The sequence below is a fragment of the Lontra canadensis genome, unplaced genomic scaffold (assembly GCF_010015895.1).
Source record: "Lontra canadensis isolate GAN:19392208 unplaced genomic scaffold, GSC_riverotter_1.0 scaffold109, whole genome shotgun sequence".
NCBI classification, from domain to species: domain Eukaryota; kingdom Metazoa; phylum Chordata; class Mammalia; order Carnivora; family Mustelidae; genus Lontra; species Lontra canadensis.
This window is the reverse complement of record NW_022631103.1, coordinates 2,876,525-2,882,524: the sequence shown is the minus strand read 5'-3', so window position 1 is coordinate 2,882,524 and position 6,000 is coordinate 2,876,525. Positions and strand designations below refer to the sequence as shown.

The following is a 6,000-nucleotide window of genomic DNA, read 5'->3' as shown; positions in this document are numbered from 1 at the left end:
CAAAATGTCTGTTTTGATAAATCGAGAACAAAAAGACCAAAACTAATGACTTCCACAATGGAAGGTACCGTGGGAAATATAATATAGAGTAGTGGAATCAGGGGCTTGTTTACTCTGATTCTGTGTATCCATCTGATGGGGAGTATAAATAGTTTTCTTTACACAAAGGGACCCAGGGAATAGTGACTCAGAGAATAATTGACTTGTCTTGGTATGTTTGTGAATGTACATTTTTATCTGATGGCAGATATGCCGTTGGCCTTTGAGTCAGTCACCCACCGTAGAATTGCCTCACCTCCTATGCACCGAGATTGAGTGCCCATCCCCCCTCCAACAAAACATTTCGAATTAGCATTAATCAGGCAATGTTGCATTTGAGGCCCTATGTGAAAGCCACCTACTGCAGCTGAATGCCATTCAGCAGGCAAGAAGTGATTTGCAATATAATTTAAATTAAGAGTTGGTTTCCTTTCCCATTTAGAACACACCAGTATGGAAAACTGGTTGTCAGACATGCTGGCGATGTGCATCCACTTGGCTATTCACTCAGAAAATGAAGTTTCCTGAGACACGGCCGCATCTAATTTATTTTTTATTTTTTCCCCTGTGAAGTTAACTTCAGCTTTTTAAATACAATGGCTACCCAAACCACAGAAAAACGAACACCATTAATTTTAATGCTCATAATGTAATGGAAGGAGATTATATTCAGTTGGATTTTTTTTCCCCCTTGAACAGAATGTTTATTTGCCCCTCTCCTTACAAGTTAATTATTATTTTCCTCCCATAATACTCTGTTTATATCTGAGCAGCCTAACAGCATGTGTGTTAATGTCTTCAGTTCATGAATTGCTGGTGAGTCTATCATTTTGCAGTGTCTGTCACTAAAACATCAATAGCCTCGCAGTGTGCTGAGTGAATATGGGGCTGATAGGAATGCAGTGGGTTCCTTACAGAACCCTCTCATCTATTTTTATAAAACATTTAGTTTTAGTCGAGTTTCTTTTTTATGCATTGATTGGGATATTGAATGACTTTCCAGTGAATTATGTAGTAGTGAGTTAAGAATTGGTAACTTTTCCTCTTAGCATTCAGGTATTTATTTTTAATTCATCTTTTAAATCACTTAGAGCATACCCTGCTTATACAAATAGTGTGCTAAGTGGTAGGGATTACAAATAATTAAAATAAAGTCCCCATCTTCCTAGACGTCCTAGTTCTCAGCAGGAGTCTCCAGGCCTTAAGATGAGGGGTATAAGCAAATTGGGTCCAAGGTAATAGAGGGTGTGAAGGAGGGAGCTTTCCCTGGACAGGAGGCCTTCCAGGAAGATTTTGCAGAACAGGAGATGCTAGTCCTGGTTCCTGCAGAGCTAGGCATTGAGTTCTTCAAGTTGACAGTGGGGGTAGTGAGTGTGGATGGGAAAAGGCAGTACAAGCAGAGGGAGTAGTGAATGCAAAGTGGGGAAGCAAGCCTTTGGAACCTACTATATGCTATTTAAATGAGAATAATAGAAGCTGGCATTCAGGTGCTCACCATTTGCCACGCACTGTTCCAAATGGTTAGATCTGCAAACTAAAGTAAGCCTTGAAGTTGGTATTATCCCCATCCCCTTTTAGAAATTATAATTTGGAGAGAATTGGTAACTCCATCAGGACCAAGCCTAGAATACAGGTGTTTTCCCTCCAAAGCCAACAAGTTCAAATATTATGCTTGTCGTCTCTTTGCCCTTTAGAGACCTCAGTCCCTCTGTGTAGACCAGATGTGCTAATAATGACTGGCATTCAGGACTGTGTCTAAGTGGGGATGGTCTTGGTCCCTATCATGTGTGAAGAGGATTAAGTGAGATATGAAATATATGAAATGCTTAGAACAGTGTCTGGTACATACTAAAGCATTTGTTAACTGTTGGTATTATGATGATTAGTGTCTTAGGCATAATTCCCAATAATACTTGGGAATCCCAAGAGTATTTAGAAATTTAAACCCCTTAGGGATAGTGTACTGCAGAAGACATTGGTCAAGAAACACTTCGTGGAGTTGGTGGCATTTGATATAGATCTGTCTGGCTTAATGGTAGAATTCCTACAGGTAGGACCTGGGGACAAGGTGAGTATTTTAGCAAGAGAGAATAGAACACAGAAATGCAAGCAGACTGGAAAATTCCATCATATTTGAGAAAAGTAAACTAATTTGATGAAACCAGAAGGCCTGCAAAGAGAAGCAGGGAAAGTAAGATTTAACAGATAGGTACAAGTTATCTACAAACAATGATATTTGTTGAGTGTTTGGCATTAGGTTTTTTGTTTGTTTGTTTTGTTTTATTTAGTCACCATAAAAATTTTCCTAGGGTCATAGGCTCATTTTTTTCCATTTGAAGAAAATTGAGGTTCAGAGAAGTCCTATATCTTGTATAACCTAACCAGTGTCATATATCGCTTGTATAAGCTATACATAGCTTGTATAAGCTAACCAGTGTCATAACTTGGACTAGAACTGTGTCTGTGTTACTTAAAGTACCATGCTTTTTGGACCTTTAAATTTTGCAGCTTTGACCTTTTCTAATACATGATGAATATTTATGGAATGATGTTTTTCTAGTGAGAGTGCTGGGAAAGAAAAGTAAGAAAAAGTCAACCTGTTCTTCATAGAGGTCTGCAGATCAACACTTAAAGCCCAATATTTTCCCAGTTATAGTCCATGTCTAACTCCATTAAGACAGAAAAAACTGGCGTCTCTGAGTCCCCATGCCCATATGCACCCTCAGGTTTCCTATTTGCGTGTTCCTGATATAACACATACCCTAGGTTATATCCCACCTCTGGAATAAGAGCTAATGGTCAAGAGTTAGGGCCTTGAAGTGGGTGCCAACCCAGAACCTCAGCTCCACCCTGCATAACTGTGGTCACCAACAAGTTTCTTGAGTTCTCCATGTTTTTGTTTCCATCTATGTTTAGTGGCAATAATAACAGTACCTATATCAGTGGGTTACTGCTAGGAATAATGGATTAATATATATAAAGACTAAAAACTGTACTTAAAGTGCTATGCTCATTCGTTAATATTAGCATCATTATTGTCATTATTAGGCCTTATATCTCACGTCTCTTTAAATAAAGAACCGAGACAGGCTGTGTTGGTGAGGGCAAGGGAAAGGTGTTTCTTCATAAACTGCTAAAGAGACTGTAAAATTCTACAGCCTTCCTGGATGGTAATTTGACAATATTGATCAAAATTAAAAATATTTTCTATACCCAATAATTCCATTCTTGGTATTTGTCCTACAGATAGATTCATGCCATGTGTACCTTTTGAATTTTAGCCTGTGTATGGATAACTCAGTCCAGGTTTTTAAAGTACAGACTGATGATGAATGTTATTCTTTGTACCCTCCACGTAGTCTGGAACAATGTTAGGCACAGAGACCCTGAAAATTCTATTTTGTTGATTGGCTCGGTTCCTTGGGGTCTCCATGCCCCAGGCCCACCTCCATGCACCACACCCACTAGAATGATGCTTCCTGCTGACCTGCTCACTCCAAACCCCACTGTGAGGATTCACTTTGTATTGCATCCCCCTTTCTCCTTCCTTGGTTTGCTTTCAAAGTGACAGAGACTTCTTTCCCTGCAGCTATGTCCTCGGCTTTTCTCGATGACGATTCCTGATTCGTGGCCCTGGCAGTCTTGGGGGAAACACTGTCCCTTTTCTTCAGTCCAGACCCCCCGAGCCTCCTTTCTCTCAGCGTCACCCCCACCCAGTTGACCAAACCACTTTCTCGGACACATGTGAGTACAATGCTGGATTCTTTGATGAAAATACTTCAAATCATCTCCTCCTCACACGGCATCCTCTTCTCGGGAGCATGTTTTTGTTTCTCTCAAATGCTGTTCCAATTCTCCCCCTTTCTGGAACCAGCTGCCTGCCCGCAGTTCACACTCGCACGTTCGTTATTCGTTTAATCACGGACTTGTCCAAGGAGGTGGTTGCCAGTAGAATCTGGGAACTGAAAGGCACATGCCTTTGTTCTCCTCCCGTGTGGTTCCATTCAGGGCTACTTGTCTCTGACTCAGAATGGAGACTAAATGGATTAGAATAAAACCAATTTAAGGGAAAAAAGAAATGTTCACAGACACAGAAATAGAGATTCCTGCTATCTTGGCTGCCTAAGATCTGCAGGCTTTACCAAGGAATTTAAAAAGTAATGTTTCTTATCATAAGTGACAGAAATATGCTGCTTTCTGCATCAGTAGATATGAAGATTAAAGGGTCTGACCGTATTAAACAATTTTGCACAGCACCAGGCACTCTGGGCGCTGCTCTCTCTGCCTTATTACCCTCATCTTGTGGCTATTTCAGGCCCAATTTAAGAATACAATGCAGTCTGGCTTTGCAAATTGACATCCTTTAATTTAAACTGTCTTGTGGGAGAATTAAGAAATTATGGAACAATTATTCTCCCTCAGTTGAAAGCTGGATGGCATCCTGAGATCCTTGTACATTAACCATTTGAATTGATTAAGTCACATAATTGAATTACACTTTTGCCCCCATAATATCTTATGGCAAATATGTTGGCATCGTGTGTTGGGAAAATGCTCTCATAAAAACAGTAGGGGTTGGGGTTGGACGTTGACTTGGGTGTCAAAGAAAACCACCAAGCAGAGTGGGCGGACACTTTGAGATTTTTGTGTGGGAGGTTGATTCGCAGAGCAAGCCGTTCCATCTGGAGTTTAAATGGAAGGTCATAGGTCACGACTGTATGTATGATATGGGGGAAGTACGCGTGCCCAGTCTCCCTTGGCATTATCCTTCAGCATTCAGCTTAGAGTTTATTACCCATCCTCAAAGCTTTTTTTTTTTAAATCACACCCCTCCTTCCTCTGCCGCCATGAACAAAAATGCTGGGTTTGGTGTATCTTCCTTTGTGCTGCACACTTTTCCATACATGCTTCAATCATGGCACCTCCCACAATGATGACACGTCTCCTTTACCAGCAACGTGGCTACCATGTCCCAACTCACCTAGCATGGAATAGTGCTCATTAAGGATTTGTGGAATGAGGTGTTATTTGGAAGTCTCAGTGGTTTCACCCCTAAACTCAATTTTCTGTTGTAGAATGAGAACCAGAAGGAGGTGAAGCCTGTTCGTAATTTTTGAAACAGTGTTCTTAAGTAGGGCTTTTTATACCACTCGTGTCATTAGGCCATTTCATGAAGGATTTATTAAACACCAACTGTATCCATTTAACAAATGCTTACTAGATACCTATTTTATACAAAAGCTAGGGTGAGTGCTAAGGGGAAAAAGTCACCCAAAACCAAAGACCAAAATATTTCCTATTCTTTAGAGAAGCTCAAAATCCAGGTGGGGATTGGAGAGGTCAGTGTAGGAAATAGCCCTGGTGACCAAAAGAGCTAGTAGGAGGCTACTGAAGAGTCCAGGACTCGTGAAGAGGTGATGGTACATTCCACTTGATTCCTTTCTGAAGTTTGTACTGCCCTTGGACTGTCCCACCCCACTACCTCCCTACCCCAGACACATCAGATGTGTGTGCGTTTTAGAACCCAGCAGAGAAGAGAACTCTGAGACTAATGTCCTGTGGTCCAGCTGGATTGTGCCTTTCATTTGAAAAATGCTCTAACGAGATTTTAAAGCACTCTTCTCCCTGCCTTGTGCCCCACCCCCCACAACCCAGCTCCCAGCCTCCCACCACACCATGCAGCCTTCTGGGTCTTTGCATTCTTTGTCTGTTCTGCGTGGCTCGAGGATCTCGCTTTTTCAAAGCTCTTTACCTTTTCTTTACCTTTATCAAAGAACACTCTTGGAGCTTTAAAACCCAACTACAGCTCCCCTCCTGAATATTTCTGTGTGGAAGGGATTAATCAGGTCTGTCAAACATTGAGCTGTAAAACCTTTAATATTTCTAAAAGGTTTAAAGCCAGCATATTTATCACATGCATCATTCAGAATAATCTTTTTATTAAAAAAATTAAATGCTCAT

General features: G+C 40.9%; 1 protein-coding gene across 4 annotated transcripts in view; it reads left to right on the top strand.

The window, feature by feature from the left end:
* Positions 1-3,628: 3,628 nt before the first annotated feature.
* Positions 3,629-6,000, top strand: part of DAB1 (DAB adaptor protein 1) — a 784,414-nt gene continuing 782,042 nt past the window's right edge. For all 4 annotated transcript variants that reach the window (XM_032839738.1, XM_032839737.1, XM_032839734.1 and 1 more), the window contains exon 1: positions 3,629-3,783. The gene's annotated coding sequence lies outside the window, so the exon portion shown is untranslated. The remainder of the gene's footprint in view (positions 3,784-6,000) is intronic.